Below are 17603 nucleotides of genomic sequence, written 5' to 3' on the forward strand. Positions count from 1 at the left end.
AGCAATAAAACTGGCCCCCACCAGCAGTGAAACCAGCCCATGCCCTGCCAGTCCATCGGTAAAACGCCAGGCGCCCTCTAGTGGTAGTCTGGGCTTGCTTACTGCCCATAATGTATCTGTTCTTTGTGTGTGAGGGAAGCTTGAACTGATGCTGCATTGTTCTAATTCCCATTGCACATTAAAGAAGCCTACACGTCTGCTGCACATCTTTGTGCGCGAGCGAACCTTGACTCCGGATGTACTGACCTGTTCTTTGTGTGTGAGGGAATCTGGCTCTGCCGCTGTCTGTGTGGTACCTGCTGTGTGTGAAGGAATCATGCACTCCCAGCATTTTGCCAGTCACTGTGTATAAGTGAAGGTTGGTATTGCCGTTTCAATGTGTAAATAATATATTTTTTGACTTTTCCCTCCATGTTTTTCTTTTGGGGGCGTGGCTAGGATGCTCAGCCCTTTGCCCAGCTTTATCATGCATCAGCAAGATTCTTGGATGTGGGGGTCGATGAATCACTAGCAGGTTGCAAACAGCATGTTTTGTGGTATCACTGAGCTCTGTGCCTTGATTTTATATTACACCCATACACAGGCACACACCCATCGAATTGCACAGTAACACACACGTTCTATTAAATAGACCAACATTAACACACAAAGACACGCGCATACAAATAAAGGAACACATGCACACTACTAAACTCTCACACACACACAAACACACGCACACACTCACACCAGCACATTACCACGGAGTCATACAGAGGCACATACCATACTAACATTCACACAAAGATATAAAAACACGTATACACCACATTGAGGCACATACGCACAGTAACAAACATACTAACACAAAACAGACACACGAACAGACATAAGCAATCACAAAACACATGTGCTTATGTATTAAAGTACCCAGGGGTACAGTAACACACTCAAACATTCTAACACTTGCACGCACACCAGCACATTACCTTACAAACAGAGAGACATACACCCATACGAATACACACACACAGAGGCATCTACGCACTCACATAAACATAGTAGAACCAACACAGAAACACCCCACCCCACCACTAGGGGAGGATGTGTCCTAACTGCCAGAGCTGCCGACTTAGGAGCTAGGTTGAAGCCGCGGCGTCGGCTCAACATCCTGTGATTCTGGGCAAATCACTTAGGGCCATATGTATCAAGGCCAAATGGGTTTGCAAACGCCGAAATTCGCAGAATTTCGGCGTTTGCGAACTCATTTTCGCAAAATGGTATGTATGAAAGAATTTGGGTGCAAAATAAGGAATTGCAAAATTTGCGATTCCTTACTTCGCGATTGCATTTAAGGAATCGCAAATTTTGCAATTCCTTAAATGCAATGTATTAAGCAAAAAAAAAAATCCAAAATGCCCTCAAGGAATCGCAAATTACCACCAACTTCTAGTTGGTGGTAAGTTGCGATTTCCTTGAAAAATGCACATTTCAGCATTTTTCAAAGTGCCACGTGACGCACATACATGCCCTTAGGGCATGTATGTGCACCAAGTGCGCACCAATACTTATTTCAGGGGTGCAACAGGGTGTCCTTTGGACACCCCTGCACCCTTGAAATTATTCTCAATTTGCGATTAGCAAATTGCGAATCGCAAATTGAGAATAAATTCCCATTCCTTCCTATGGGGCAGGAGGCCCATAGAAGTGAATGGGAAAGTATTCCTTAATTGCGAATTCGCAATTTACAAATTCGCAATGAAGGAATATCAAGAAATCGCTAAAAAATTGCGATTTTCTTGATACATATCAATTACCGATTCTGAAATAACGATTTCTTAAAAATTGCTATTACAGAATCGCTAATTGGTATCTTGATACATATGGCCCTTAATCTCCCCGTGCCTACCTGGGTAAAATAAAATAAAGAATATGGCCTAGTGTAACAAAACTGGTGTTCAAGTAAAGCCTCCAACACCTTCGAGTCCAGCTCCAGCTATATAAATCCGCAACAAAAAACATGCACACCTGTGCACGTTTGCACATTTATAATGGTAGCCCTGATGTGGGCATTAAACCATTATGCCTGCTCCAGTGAACCTTAGCCACACAGCTCCTCCAGGGTGTATTATTAGCATTGGCGTTTCCTAGCACTAATTGTTCTCCAATATCACCATGGGGCCTGCCCATTCAGGCTTCCCAGGCTCGCCTACATAATAACGTTGCCTCAGTTATACACAACAAACAGACTTGTGAGGAAAGGCGCGCCTGGCACCTGCACTGCCGACGCTTTCATTTGAATTTTCTCGTACCCAGCATTTGCAGACCAAAAGGAAACAGGTAATATAGAATGTGTTATTTTTCAAGTGTTCTAGTGGCGTTTCAATGTATTAATGTAAAAGCACAATTTGCTTTGAACTGCATTTTGTTAATATGTATATTTTGTATCACACGTTGGATTCAGATATCTCATGCTATTTATAGTTAGGGGGGCACGTGAGTTATATTGCGCATGTTGTCAACAGATATACAAAAATGTGTGGCCCAATAAGTGAAGAAACGTTTGTGTACATTTTCATTAGTTCAGTGTTGCTTTCGGCTTTGAACGCATCATATGGCCGAAATAGCTTATATTTTCTACTTTTTTAGATTTTACCATGTTTGGAGATGGAGTATGGGCTTCTTTATCTGGCTACTAATACGCAGAAAAATGTGTTTAATTGTGAAAACATATTTTAGATTAACATCTACGTAACATTGCACAAAGAAGTGTTCCTAAAGACGTATGGACATTTACCCAACTCTCTTCAGTGGTGTTATTTTTTATGTTGTTTAATTTTATAAAGCGGCACTGTTACCCGAAAAGGTGTCTTTGCGCTGGTAACTGAACCAGAAGCAAGTGATGACGAGAACAAGGTATTGACTTACATATTTAAGAGACGATTGATGGCGGAATACAGAACAAATCAAAATATTCACCCCCAGTCAAGAGATCTGGCTTAAATCCATCAATCTTTTGCTCACCATGTCACCCCAGTTTAGACCTGGCCATATGCAAATCAGTCTTGACCCGGTGCTTCATGGGAACAGGCCTGCCCAAACTGCCAAGTCAGGTCCTCCCTGGACCGGAAACAAGCATCCTAGGACCGGTTTCGGGGTTTCAACCCTCATCAGCCAGGATAGCTTGAATCCAGTGTCACAGTGAGCCTGGAACACACATCTGGGCATACCCAGCGCACTTAGGGCAAAGAAGCAAAAGACATACAGTTGATGAACGGAATGCAGAACAAATCAAAACATTAACCCCCAGTCAAGAGATCTGGGTTAAATCCATAATTTGTTTGCTCACCATGCCACCCCAGTTTAGCCCTGGCCATATGCAAATCAGTCTTGACCCGGTGCTTCATGGGAACAGGCCTGCCCAAACTGCCAAGTCAGGTCCTCCCTGGACCGGAAACAAGCATCCTAGGACCGGTTTCGGGGTTTCAACCCTCATCAGCCAGGATAGCTTGAATCCAGTGTCACAGTGAGCCTGGAACACACATCTGGGCATACCCAGCGCACTTAGGGCGAGGAAGCAAAAGACACACAATTGATGAACGGATTGCAGAACAAATCAAAACATTCACCCTCAGTCATGAAATCTGGGTTAAATCCATTATTCTTTTGCTCATCATGCCACCCCAGTTTAGACCTGGCCATATGCAAAACAGTCTTGACCCTGTGCCTCATGGGAGCAGTCCAGCCCGAACTGTCAAGCCAACTCCTCCCTGGACCGGAAACAAACATCCTAGGACCGGTTTCAGGGTTTCACCCCTCATCAGCCACGATAGCTTGAATCCAGTGGCACAGTGAACCCGGGACCCACATCTGGGCATACCTGGCACACTTAGGGTTAGGAAGCAAATGACACACAATTGATGGACGGAATGCAGGACATATCAAAACATTCACCCCCAGTTAAGAGATCTGGGTTAAATCCATCATTTTTTGCTCACCATGCCTTCAAAGGTTTCCGAGACTGTTTTGAGTAGGGATGTGTGAATTTTTACTGGAGCCGTAGTAGTCGGGCAAAGTTGGATAATTTGGCATTGTTAAATCGTCCGTCTTCACCTGAGGTGAAGTTTTGCATCACCCTTTGGGGCACATTTACAAAGAATTGCCGTACCAGAGCACAGCAAGCAAAGTTGCTGTGCTGTGGCACCTGGAGCGAGCAGATCTGCACCATATCTTCAAAGAAATTGTGCAGTTGTGCTCTCTCTGTGCACTGATGTACTTGGGGCTGAATGGCACCTACATGGGGAGTCTTGTGCTGTAATGCAAGGGTGTCTGTGTTGTGGTCAGTATAGTTTTTCCACAGGAAGGAGTACCTTCCTGCACAAAAACTATCCTTTGAGGCTATTTAATCTTTGTATGTGTGCCTCAGAATGCGGGACACATGCAAAGTAAAATTAAGAGAAGAAATAGACAAATAGACAAACATAGGTTTGTGTCAAAATTAGGGGGGGTGGTAAACTCCACTCCATTGGCGGAGTTCGTGGAGTTTGGCAAAACCTCTGCTAACCACCGCGTGGCAGGGTTTATCAGCGCTCACCCCCTTACAACTAGCAGGCATTGATTGGCTCCTTCAAAAATAGAATGCAACTTCATTATTCTATATAATGATGCACCTTACTCATCACATATCCGCCTGTGCAAAGTACTTAGCATGTTCCATTATTTTTATATGTATATGGCATATATAGCCTCTGTAGCTTGTAGTACCCTTATATGCTACCTTTAGGTGTTCATTTTCCTGTATATATGGTTCTCGCACCACTTCCGGAAGCTTCTAACGTCGTTATTCTACTCTCATATTTGGTCCCAGTATTGTGACCCCACCCCTTAACGCTGCACTCACTAATGGGAGGTAGAGGATAGCAAAACACCAGTCATTTCGGAAAGCTTAGAGTGGCAAAGAGAGGTGCCTAGACTTACAGTAAAGTGCACTGGTGCTATTTCCGATCAAACTTGCCCGTCACGCGACATGCAAAGCTTTGTCAGCATGTTTCCTATAGTGGAGACTTGTCGCAACCAGGCTTCTGTTCCCATTCCAAGATGGCGGTGCAGGAATCAGCAGGGGCTTAGCTTGGTCAGTAAGATGGCGGGGTGTGAGGTTAAAATTTTCCAACCACCACGCTGGCATATAATGTTAAAGTACATTATACGACAAGCAGGGCGCATGAGAGAGGCTAAAGGGGCGGTGTTCAGGGAGATGAATGCATATTGGCAGGGGTAATAAGTACAAGAAAGCACCATATTTTGTAAAATAACCTACATTTTTGAAGACTTTCAAAGCAGAGAGGGATATCGTGTGGGTGCGTTTCTGTCTGTGTTTATGTAAATATTTCTGGTGAAATCTATACCATACCAGATTGAAAGTAACTGTACCCACCTATTTGTCAGAAAATAGATTTATTAGGGGCTGTAACCCACCAAACATCCCCCTGAAGCTACGCCCCTTGCCGGGAATCATCTGCTCAGCTTTCAATGGCTGGGAAGGTGCAGGAGTACACTACTCTCAACTGAGAGTGTGTCAAGTGCTCTTCCCTGCCTGGCCCCATTCTGCATAGTCCTCCCCACAGTATTGGACCTTAGCGCACCCCCTACAAAAGCTGGTAAACAACACCATTACATAATGAAACCATTTCCAAATGAGGGGATCATTGTTGGCATCCAAAAGCCTTCACTTGATTCTATACCTTTCGTCCATGTGGGATCCAGAAATGGAATCTGATGAGATTACACCTTTCATAGGTGATAAGGAGTGCATTCTGGCTTAATATGGAAATCTTAATTCCATCACATTCTTCGGTGTCGCACATGAAGTATGTTGAGTTAGATTGGTACAGGACAGGTTACTGGGCAAAGTGATTACGTTAGGAAATATCTACGTACCGGATCTGGATCAGATGCAATATCTAAGGCAACTGTTTTCATCCCTCTCCTTATTTGATGCAAACATAATCCTGGTAGGGGGAGACTTCAATTGCATGGCGGGTTTTGAACTAGACATGTCGACCCCCCTGTTGAATGGTACGCTGGTATTTAAGGTGACAAAGGGGTTAGGAGAACGGATGGAACGGTGGGACCTGGTCGATATCTGTAAAATGCAGCATGGCAACGGTACAGGTTTATTCCTATTACTCACATCTTTATAGGCTACATACTAGATTGGACATGTATGTTTGTTCTGCCTGCCTGGGATCCGCTATAACCCACACTGAATATCTGAGATGCACCTTATGCGATCGTAATCCATTATTAATTCATGTGCGAGCCTTGGGAGAGCCCACCGTAACACCCCACTTGACGGCTAGACCCTGCCTTCCTGTAAGATGCATGCTTCCAGGATACTCTACAGACAGTAATCTCGAAGTATTTCCAGTATCACCGGGGTACGGCTGGCCCTTTAAGGTGTTGATGAGGGGGCACTGCTTGGGACGAACAGTGTGGATGAGGAAGGAAATATTAGAGGAGCTCACCAGACTAGAGACTAAACTCCATGACTGGCGGGCCAGATTGACAGCCAATACAGATACGTATAAAAGACTAGAGGACATGAGGGGGGAACACAAGGTGTTGGACGGCTGAGATGCCTGGACTTGTGTGAGCACCAGACACGATTACATGGTGAGGGGTGCAGAGAGGGGTTGATTGCTTTCATGGCTGGTGCGCCCTGAATCTAGAGGTTCCCCCATTACCAAGATTATGATCATGGAAGGGATGGTGCTGTACACCCCTAAGGCAGTAAACTGAACATTTCGTGACTACTACAAGGGGTTATATGGTTCTCCAAGGACGCAGCTGTGCGACGGCCTAGTTGGCTTTTTGTCGCCCGTGCAAATAAAGACATTGGGACCTACTCTGAGGGAGGGCCTGGGAGGGCAGGTGGCAGCACAGGAGATACGCGAGGCACTCAAAGAGATGGCCAGAGGGAAGACTCCAGGCCAGGGTGTTGTGCCCGTGTTCTACTCCACATATGCACAGATATTGACCCCAAAACTGGAGGAACTATTTGCAGAGGCATGGGACAAGGGTGAATTGCCACCCTCTACCAGGGATGCCCTGGTTGTGCCCCACCCGAAGACAAAGGCGTTGAAGGTGCGTGCATCAGACTTCCACCCGCTCTCTATGCTCTATATTGGCTTCAAAGTTCTAAGCAAAATCCTAGCTCATATGACACAGCTTATACATGAGGATCAGAATGGATTCATACCGAGTTTGTCCACTTCTGGCAACATTCTGCGACTCTTTCATGTCATGCACCACCTTAATCGGAGCCGCTATCTGGAGGCTCTAATCATGTCAATAGACCTAGAAAAGGCATTTGACTCAGTGAGATGGAATTTTTATGCCACGATGGAACGCTTGGGCCTAGGCTGGAGGATGGATCAGGTGGGTGAAACTACTATACATGCACCCAACAGCACGAGCTAGGACAAATGGGGCACTCGTACAATATATATAGAGGTACAAGACAAGGATGTCCCCTGTCCCGACTGTTGTTTGCTTTGGCCATTGACCCACTAGCAGCAATCTTCAGACAACAAAGGCACTGCCACGGCGTGTGTCTGGGAGGGAGGACCATGTAATCTCTCTCTACGCCGATTATCTGTTTCTGTATCTGTGAGATGGCGGTCAGGGGGTGGAGCAGGAGCTGACTCTATTGAACAAGTATTCTCGACTAGCAGGGCTTAGACTCAATAAAACCAAGACCCATGTCTTCCCATTGGCGAGAAACTATCCCCACCCCAAAGAGGGCATCAGAGGAAGGGAGATTGAATGCCCCAAGTTTGAGCTGTACTACCTGGACGCTCAGCTTCAGTGATTAGCCCAACAGTTAGACAGCAGGAATCTCGAGCTGCTGGGACAAGAGGGTTGGGAAAATAGCCAAGTGTGGTTGCTGGCCAGGCTCCTACACCTGCGGTAATTATTCAGAAACTGAGCGTGCTGTTGCAGACTCCACTGTACTGCTGGAGGAGGTGCCGCCAATGTACAGACGGAGTCCATCCCTACGCACAGGACCTGCCCTTGAACAGGCTTCCCCATGGTGCCCCACTGGCTCCATTCACGAGGGCTCAGTTGTCGAAATGACAACTATACAAAACGCTTTAAATAAAAAAAGGACGCTACACAAAACTCTTTAAATAAATAAAATAAAAAATTCCATTGGATTTTTTTTATCTCAAAACGATCTACCTCACAGACAATTTCTGACCTGTCACTCGATGACAAGAACAGCCTGCAGGAACCACAAACACATGGGGACCTCCAGGCACTGCTAACAGTAGGGGCAGCCAGACATTTAGTAAAGTGGCTGTATAGAGCGTTGTCGGAAATGGTGAAAAGGCCTCTAGTTTCGGATGGGGGTAGATAATATGTTATGTTATGTTATGTTATATGTTTTTTAAAGCGCACAGCTACCCCAGCAAAGAGGCGTCCCGGCGCTAACAGATCTAACTGGAACAAAACTCCCCACAGACAGCAACCAGGGCTATACTGAAGGGAAGAGGAGGGTTTTAATTGCTTTCCTAAAAACTAACACATCTTCCATTCCCCGGATATGGGCCGGCAGGGAATTCCATAACTTGGCCGTCATATATCTAAATGAACAGCCTCCGATGCGGCTGTGTTTGACCCGTGGTACCGTCACCAGATGTTGCCCAAGTGAACGTAGGTTTTGGTGAGGGATATATGGTGTCAGAAGGGTGCATAGAAGTTCTGGGCTGCCAAATTTGACGATCCTAAACCCCAGGCACAGAGCCTTAAACTGAATCCGGGCAGAAATTGGAAGCCAATGTAGTCCCTTGATGGTAGATCGGACCGAACATCGGCGGGGAAGCCCCGCCAGCATCCTAGCTGCCAGATTCTGGACTCGTTGGAGTCGTTGAATCTCAGCTTTGTTGGCCCCTAGGAGTAACACACTAGCGTAGTCCAGTCGAGACAGGATAGTAGATTGAACAATGAGCTGTCGCACTGCTGGTTCAAAAAACTTCAAAAGAGGGTTAAGCCCTCTTAACAAGCCCATACATGTGGCAGCCACTCGCTTAGTGTGAGTCTGAAATCTAAGTGAGGAGTCCATCCAGACTCCTAGGTTCTTCGCTAAGGTCTTAGGTATAGGCATAGTCCCTAGGGAGTCCGGCCTCCAGTGCGCATTCCAAAGGGTGGTATCTTTTCCAAACAACAAGACCTCAGTCTTGGTCGCATTAAGCTGAAGACAGTTATCTGCCATCCATTGGGCCACAGCTTTCAGCCCGTCTCTGAACCTAGTAGCCGATGTAGATGGCCCCTCAGCTAGAGTGATAACAAGCTGGGTATCGTCGGCATATGATACCATTGTTAGGTCCCAGTTCTTTGCTACAGCCGACAGTGGCTGAATATATAGGTTGAACAGAGACGGGATTAGTGCTGAGCCTTGCGGAACTCCCTGGCCTATGGGATGGATTTGAGAGAGAAAAGGCGGTGCCGATACCCGAAAGGATCTGCCCCTCAGAAATGACCTGAACCATTCCAAAGCAGATCCAGTAATACCTATTGCCTCTAAGCGATGTAGAAGAATGGCATGTGATACCGTGTCAAAGGCAGCGCTGAGATCCAGCAGGATCAGCGCTGCACTCTGACCGGCATCCAAAATCAATCGCAGATGTTCAGATGTAGCTAATAGGGTGGATTCGGTACTATGGCCAGGTCTAAAGCCATTTTGAGATGGATCCAGAATATTATGAAGGCTCATGTATTGGGATAACACATTATTCACGTGAGCCTCCGCAATCTTCGCCGCCCACGGGAGGAGAGAAATAGGTCTAAAATTCTCTGGTTTTAAAGGGTCCAGCGTGGGTTTTTTAATGATAGGGGAGACCCAGGCCTGCTTCCAAATCTCCGGAACAACGGCCGTAGAGAAGGATAGGTTAATTATCTCGCCCAGTGGTTGTTGGAAAAGTGATAGACATTCCATGAATTGCGCAGGTTTCATAGGATCTAGTGGGGACACCGATTTGATTTTACCACAAAGCTTGGCGAGATCATCACTAGACATCTCTGGTATTAAAGCCAGGGAAGGGCCCTCAGCTTTTTCCCCAACAGGGGTAGGTGGGCATTGATGGTGCTGCGGGACAGATTGGTAAATTTTTTGGACTTTTTCGATGAAGAAGGTAGCGAGTTCCTCTCATTGCTGAGTGGATGTGATAATCGAAGAAGTAACTCTTTCACTCTTGAGGTTTTTTACAATGTTAAAAATACATTTGGAAGGGTTCGTGCTATTTTTAATCTCATCTGCATAAAAAGCGGCACGTGCAGAGCAAATAGCTTTATGATACCGCTTTAACTTACTCAAGTATTTTATTTTGTCTTCACCGTTATACTCTTTTCTCCATATCCGTTCTGCCCTCTTACATTCCTTCCTCATGGCTCTCAATGACTCACTATACCAAGGGCTAGACTTAGACGTACGCCCCTTTGACCATTTGGCTGGTATGAGAGTGTCCAGTCCTCCTACCATCCATTTGCAAAAGGCACTATACGCCAATTCCGGATCTGCCAAATTTCGTGAGGGGAAGGCGCCCAAGGCCGCTTGGAGATCTTCTGGTTTCAATTTGTGCCAGGGCCTCTTAAGGGCCAAGTTCTCCCTGCCTGGTCTGAAAGGTTCAGCAATGTCAAGATTAGGTTCAATTAAATAATGTTCTGTCCATCCCACGGGTATAGGTGGAAATGTACTCACGCTTGGTAAATTGGAAAACACCGGATCCAATATATGTCCGGCAGTGTGAGTAGCCTCCAGTATAAGCTGTTCAAGCTGAAGGGCCACCAGGTCCGCCAGTAGATTCTGAACGGTAGAATCTTGGATATGATCGAAATGAATATTCAGATCCCCCAGAATCGTGAAGTTGGCGGAACCGACTACCAAAGAACTAACTCTCTCCAGTAGTGCCTCGATAAACTAGGCTGCTGGCCCTGGAGGACGGTAGACGTACAGTCCCGAAAAGGAAAAATGCGCACTTATTTCAATCCTGAAGCGAGCACATTCACATCCCCAGATATCTTCCTTAATAAAGACACAGCGGTACTCATAGGTAGAGATCTGCTGTACAAAGCATGGACTCGTGTTTTGGGGACCTGAAATGGGTGTCCAGAAACTCCAACTTCAAGAACATTCAATTCAACTATATACATGAGCTATACTTGACACCTCAAATGCTGAATGTTCTGCATGGAGGAGAGGTCTGTGGTTGCCCTAGATGTGGACTGGGGGACGTGGGGTTTGCCCACATGACCTGGGAGTGTGCACGCCTTAGGGAGTTCTGGGAGACAGTCTTGACCACGGTTAAGAGGACCCTGGCCCGCACTCTTCCCTATACAGCAATGGTTTGCCTGGTGGAACTGTTCCCCAGATCGAAAGCTAGGAAAGTGGGTAACAGGTTTGCGGATTTATCACTTGCCTTGGCGAGGAGACAGATAGCACTGAATTGGAAAGCAGGGACAGGTCCCATGATAACAGCTTGGAAAAGTGATGTAGACACGTGGGCCAGGGCAGAGCAGAGGGCGATACAAAGGGTAGATGCACGGGGGATCGGCCGGCGTCCTTTGGCAGATCTCTGGACGGAAGAGTTGAGAGCCTGGGAGGCACGGCATGAAGCAGGAAGTGATGTTGAGACTGCAGGGGGTATAGAATGGATGATGATAGATCTGGGCCGGGGGGGCCATGATAGAGATGTCTAGATAAATACTATGTAGGAGGGACTCCCTGCCTTCTATCCCCCCCCCCCCCCCCCCCCCATACTCGATGACCCACATGGATCCGGTACTCTGAACTGAACAGGTATCCCCCCAGGGTGGTCGCTATAGACCATGATGCGGACCAGCGTGGCAGCTAGGCGACACGCCAATACGGAGTTTCTCAGAGTTCGAGATAAATTATTTTTCCATTGTTTGATTGATATATCTCTATGATTATTGGATATTTGTAACTCCCTCGAGTACACATAGATGAAAAGCACAGAGAATATTTACGAGGCATTTCACGATTGTGGTTGGTATGGCCACCCACACAGGTGGATTGGGACAAAGGTATTGAGTATTTTTACTGAGATTTATAAGGCCACTTGATGGTAGATAGTACATGTAAAATGTGTTTATACTAAAAATACCAATAAAGATATATCTTTAAAAAAAGTGTGTTGAGCTAGGCGTGTACAGAACTCTGTGTAATCTCGTGGAGTACAACTCCGTGAGTTCTGACCACCCCTAGTCAGAATCCATGGGTGGATGCATAGGAACCCCCATTCACCACCCGTAGAATACCTCCATGACTCAAGGTAACATAAGGCATCATAATGTGCTACGTTGGGTTACTTTTTCTTACACAGCAGCGCAAAACTACATTTGTGTGGCTTTGTAAATACCAAAAAGTATTTTGCATTGAGTAAGTGTCAAAAAAGTGACGCAACCCAAACGCTAGATGTTCCTGCGGGACATCTGGCTGCAGCAAATGGGTTTTTCCAGGGCCACTCCAGTGGTGGTTGAAACAGATTGATTTCTACCCAATGAACCACACCCTTTAGCATTTTCTGCTGCCAAAAGATCCGGCCAGAGAACAACTGCAAAGGAGCAATGTGCAACAGTGAGAAACAGTGGGAAACTGCCTGCTGCAGCAAACATACCTCTATTGTTGCTATTTTTGCCGCCTTATTCACAAATTCAAACAGGCAAAGGTAGTTATTAAACATATTTTAAGTTGCAAACCGTCAAGCTCCACAACTTCGTAAAGCTATTATAAGCTTAAACCAAGCATTGGCATAGCCAATAGGTTTCGCCTTTGGGATCTTAGAAGTGTTTAGCCGGAGCTATTGGCCAATGTGTTTAGGCTATGTTGTAGAGCAGTGTGGCTGTTGTGCAGCATGTTGAAAAGTTATAATAAAGTGTAATAAGCATATTTTGTACCTTATATTTAACCAAGTAAACATTATGTACAAATGAACAACCCTATTAAAAAAAAGAATTAACATATACGTCTTCCAGTTTGTCTATTTTGGTACTGAGGTGATGTTGTGCTGATGCTCAGGTGATGCAGAGTTATACTGACATGGTGCTGAGGTGGTGGTTTGCTTGTATGGAGGTGGTGCTCAGTGATGCAGAGTTGGTGCTGTGCGGGTGATGCGCTGATGCTGACATGGTGCTTAGGTGGTGCTGTTCTGATGCTTTGATGGGGCTGCGCTGGTGCAGGATTGGTGTTTTGCCGGTGGTGGTGCACTGATGTGGAGGTGGTGCTGAGCTCAAGCGGAAGTGGTGCAGTGGTGGTGTTGAGTGATGCTGAGGCGATTCTTCGCTGCTGCTGAGGTGGTGCTGAGTGATGCTGCGGTGGCACTGAGTAAATCTGTGCTGGTGCTGCGCTAATGAGGAGGTGGTGGTGCTGCACTGATTCCAAGGTAGTGCTGCACTGGTGCTGTGCTGGTACTGCACTGGCGCTGTAGTGGTGCTGCGCTGGTGCTGAGGTCATGCTGAGTTAAACTGATGTAGTGCTATGGTGGTGGTGTGCTTGTGTAGAGGTGGTGCTGAGTGACGCTGAGGTGGTTCTTTGGTAATGCTGTATTAGTGCTCAGGTGGTGCAGAGTGATGCTGAGGTGGTGCTGTGATGGTGTTGAGTGATGTTGAAGAGATGCTGGTGCTGAGGTGGTGGTGCTGTACTGAAGCTTAGGTAGTGCTGTGTTGGTAGTCAGGTGCTGTGCTAGTGCTGAGGTAGTGGTGCGCTATCTATGGTGACTTGGTGCTAATGGGGGAAGGCGAACGTTAATAGCAGGAAGAGGGCAGGACAGGGCACTAACATGAGGTGCAGCGGGATACAGACATCGAACATAAGAAGGTCAAAAACAAGAAGGAGAAAGAGGGTGGAAGCGGGCATCAAGGTGAGCTTTTGTTTTGTCTTTAAATGTGAATTCAGGCTATTATTTAGTATTTAAATCCTGCTTCTTTATTCTGCTGCTTGTGATAACAGTCCAGTGCCAAAAATAACATGGACGGTATATCCAAACACGCACTGTCCTGTGTGTTTAAAAAAATATTATAATTGTTCACCGACAGTATTGGGAGAGATATAGCCATGCTGCTGCGGAATTGAAAAAGCGTATGGCGATAAAAGCTCACAAGGAAAGAGGGGGAAAGAGGGGGTCCATACTGGGACGACAGTGTCCTGCAATAAAGTACATGCAGTCTAAAACAACCTAGAGACCCTCTGTGTGTAACCATTCCCAGGGCAGGGGGCTGATAAACATTATACAAATAGCGGATTGATTGACGGTGCCCAACGAGTGCTAAAGAACGCTAACTAAACTACGAGGCATGTCTTGTACGAATACTTTAGCCAGGTTACCAATTACTGTGTATCACTAAAAACGCAGTACCATTGTCACTGTATTCTATGGCAATGCATGCTGCTACTTGTAGTCTTGCTTCTCATCAACGGATTGTATTCCACAAAAGCAACTGGAATTCAAATTACCATTAATTACATATTTAAATTCAGCAGGTGAAGATTTTAGTCTACAGCAATCTGGCTTACTGTTGCGACCTATTAAAAATGTACTAACATCCATGTTCATGGCACGATTAATTAAGCTTGGCGAATGCATACACTGACTATTCTGCCTTTTAATTTTGCAGTACCATAGCTATTTCTGGCTTGCGCGATCGTATGAGATCTCTAGTACATTGTCAATATTTTTTGCATTAACTTTGTAACACACAAACACAGTTACAAAGACATGGCAAAGTTTGCTGCTCCCTGTCCCCCCACTCCCTAAGCTACGGCAGCCACTTCAAACATTGCTTATGTTCAGAATATGGAAGCATTAAAAAAATATGATATGGCAGAGTACATGTTCTTTTTACAGAATGTGTGTTCCATGTCAGGGAGGGCGATCACCTCTCGTAACCAGGGATTCTGACAGTCTCACCTAGAGACACGCACCATCAGGGTCCTGGTCCCAAAACGGAAAATAATTTGATCTTTACATACCAGCCGCCGCAAAATGAGCACAATGGAACAATTAAAAACTGCTAGCATTAACAACTCATCTGATGGGAAAAAAACAACACAAGTAAAGGTTTATTTGGGTATTTTGATAACTTTGTTGGATAATTAATGTTAATATTTTATCTGACTATGGTCTCCTTGGTCTACTTATTGCTTTCTGCTAATGCTGTCCTGTACAGTACTCGCATGCAGCATTTGTAAAAGAGCAGTGTGGGGGAGGAGAAAACTGACACAGACAAAAGAAATACATACGGCCGCAATACTTAGAGATGAGGCTGAGGTGGCCGTCGCACTGATTATAATTAAAATGTTACCTGCGGGGTCAAGGTTGAATTGAGTTGCAACATTGTTATAAATGGAAGCACACGAACGTGCACAAACAGTTGTTTAAAACAATGAACCAAAGCAGACAGGACAAGCGCTAAAAGACAAGCGCAGCCCTGCGGCCAGCGCTTACCTTACGGGAGCGAGCGGTGGCGGGCGCAATAATTGCAAACAGATGACGCCGCTGCTCGCTCCTGCAAGGCAAACGCCGCACATGCACAAGGGCCCATTGGAAACAGGGCAGAACATGCACAAGTTTCCACAAAAGCCCGGAGCGATTTCAAGAGGTCACTCCAAAGCAGTGATTGCGCGCTGCTTAGGCAAGACCTAAACAGAACTTTACCTTTCCAATAACAGGCCAATAACAGGCCACAGGCATCCTATTTATTCTACATGTGAAAAGTAACTAAGAACAACATTTTGGGCCTAAATGTTGAACATTCCGTACCAATTTGCGCTAGGTGGGCAAACCCAGTAACATAATTCGCAAAGGAGTGGGGCAGACATGTTATTTGCAAAAGTGGAAATTTTATCAGTATGGTGACATCCCTGCACTATTTCATGGTAAGAAAGAGTGCAATTAGTTACTCGAGGGGCAGTGGCACTGAATGTTGGATTATGCTGCTTGATGTGGTGTGGTGTTTCTGTGTGCTGTTGTCAATGTGTGTGGAGAGATAGTTGCTGTTAGCAAGCATGAACTGACACCTTATCACAGTGTATTCCAGATTAAGGGAGTAATCTGCTCATGCAATGCTGTGAGAGGGTTTCTAGCATAAGGATGAAGTTGGTTGCCGGTGAGTCACAGTGAGCATGTGTTTTCGTATTAGCACATGGCATTGATGCAACATTATTGTCCTTTGTGGGAGAAAGAGGGAAGGTGTTGCATTGTTTAAGAGTTAATGCATAGTGGTCAAGGTCAGTATTTTTTAGAGTGGTATTTTGTTTGAGATGTGATGTGTAGCTTTTAAGATATGATTTTTAAATCATTTTGTAATGTGTTTTTCTGTAGTGAGTGCTTGGATGGTCTGTGAGTCTGAGGAAAAAAGTGCCTCATCTATTTGCTCTGTGTGTAAGGAAAGGCAATATTGTAGTGTCAGCCTCCCTGTGTTAATGGTGTTTGTGATGCTTTGGAATGGTGGCATACAGAATGTGATATTGCATGAAATGATGAGGAGAATGTGACCTTCTAGCTGGTGGTGGAGAAAGAAGCCCTCGTAAGAACTATATGTTTGATACTATACCTATGGGCCCTGCCATTTGATACAGAATAAACTGCCCCTAACATAGTTTCTTTGGACTCCCCCTAACTTCAACACTGAGTTACCAGATTAAGATCCACCCAACCAGTGCTTAATTTGAACTGGTAGTTTCTGGTGCTCAGCACCAGCACTTAATTGTCAGCACCGGTGCTATGATAGACTGCCACATGGTGGTACTGTTTGTTTTATTTAGAGACACGCACAACAACCATTGTTCATTAATTAAATATACACTATGAGTGACTAATACTTGCTGCCAAAGCCTTCTTTTAGCTTTTTGAGCCTGGAAGTGTCACACTTGTAGGAGTGTGATGGTTATTAGTTGTGTTGTTACCGTAACTGGCAGCACTGACAGTGGCACTGGGTGGTGCAAGCGGAAGCGGCCTCTTGACTAGGGCCCTGCCACTTATTTCTTTTTACAAATTAAGCACTGCACCCAAACTTGACTTCCTTTTTTAGTGCAGTCTTTAACGATTTATGTTTTATATTCTATTGTAGCATCAGTTTCAGGCCAAGAGTTGATGTGAAATCTTCTCCCCTTAGGAGCCAGGATGTTGTGATTCTTCTGAAGATGTGTAAGTGAAGATTATGATAGAACATCTTTACTGAACATCTCTACCCGCAAAGAAAAATAATATCATGGAAATTTCAACATCGATGCTACATAACTATACCATAAACTCAGTAGCTGCAGGCCAGTCAAACAGACTTGACAATATGACCAGCATAACTTCCCTTGCAGAGAAACAATTCTGTGTGACTTATTGCTTATAGTTATAAAATTCCTAATAAACAGATTATTGAACAAAGAATAAAGAGCTTGTGTTCAAAACATGTACGGCATTGGGCTCAGGTGACTTGAGGGAGCACAAACTGAAGGTAAACGAGATCTAGTGTCTTAACATGATGTAGTTTTAACCAATGAGTTGGCAGTACTTAACTCTGCCTATTTAGCGTAAAATGGGGCACTTACA

General features: G+C 45.3%; 1 protein-coding gene across 1 annotated transcript in view; it reads left to right on the plus strand.

The window, feature by feature from the left end:
- The first annotated feature begins 2235 nt into the window (after nt 1–2235).
- Nucleotides 2236–17603, plus strand: part of APOBEC4 (apolipoprotein B mRNA editing enzyme catalytic polypeptide like 4) — a 32319-nt gene continuing 16951 nt past the window's right edge. Inside the window, exon 1 of the mRNA XM_086944829.1 lies at nt 2236–2319. The gene's annotated coding sequence lies outside the window, so the exon portion shown is untranslated. The remainder of the gene's footprint in view (nt 2320–17603) is intronic.

Source organism: Lissotriton vulgaris, chromosome 11, assembly GCF_964263255.1.
Source record: "Lissotriton vulgaris chromosome 11, aLisVul1.2, whole genome shotgun sequence".
Classification (NCBI taxonomy): domain Eukaryota; kingdom Metazoa; phylum Chordata; class Amphibia; order Caudata; family Salamandridae; genus Lissotriton; species Lissotriton vulgaris.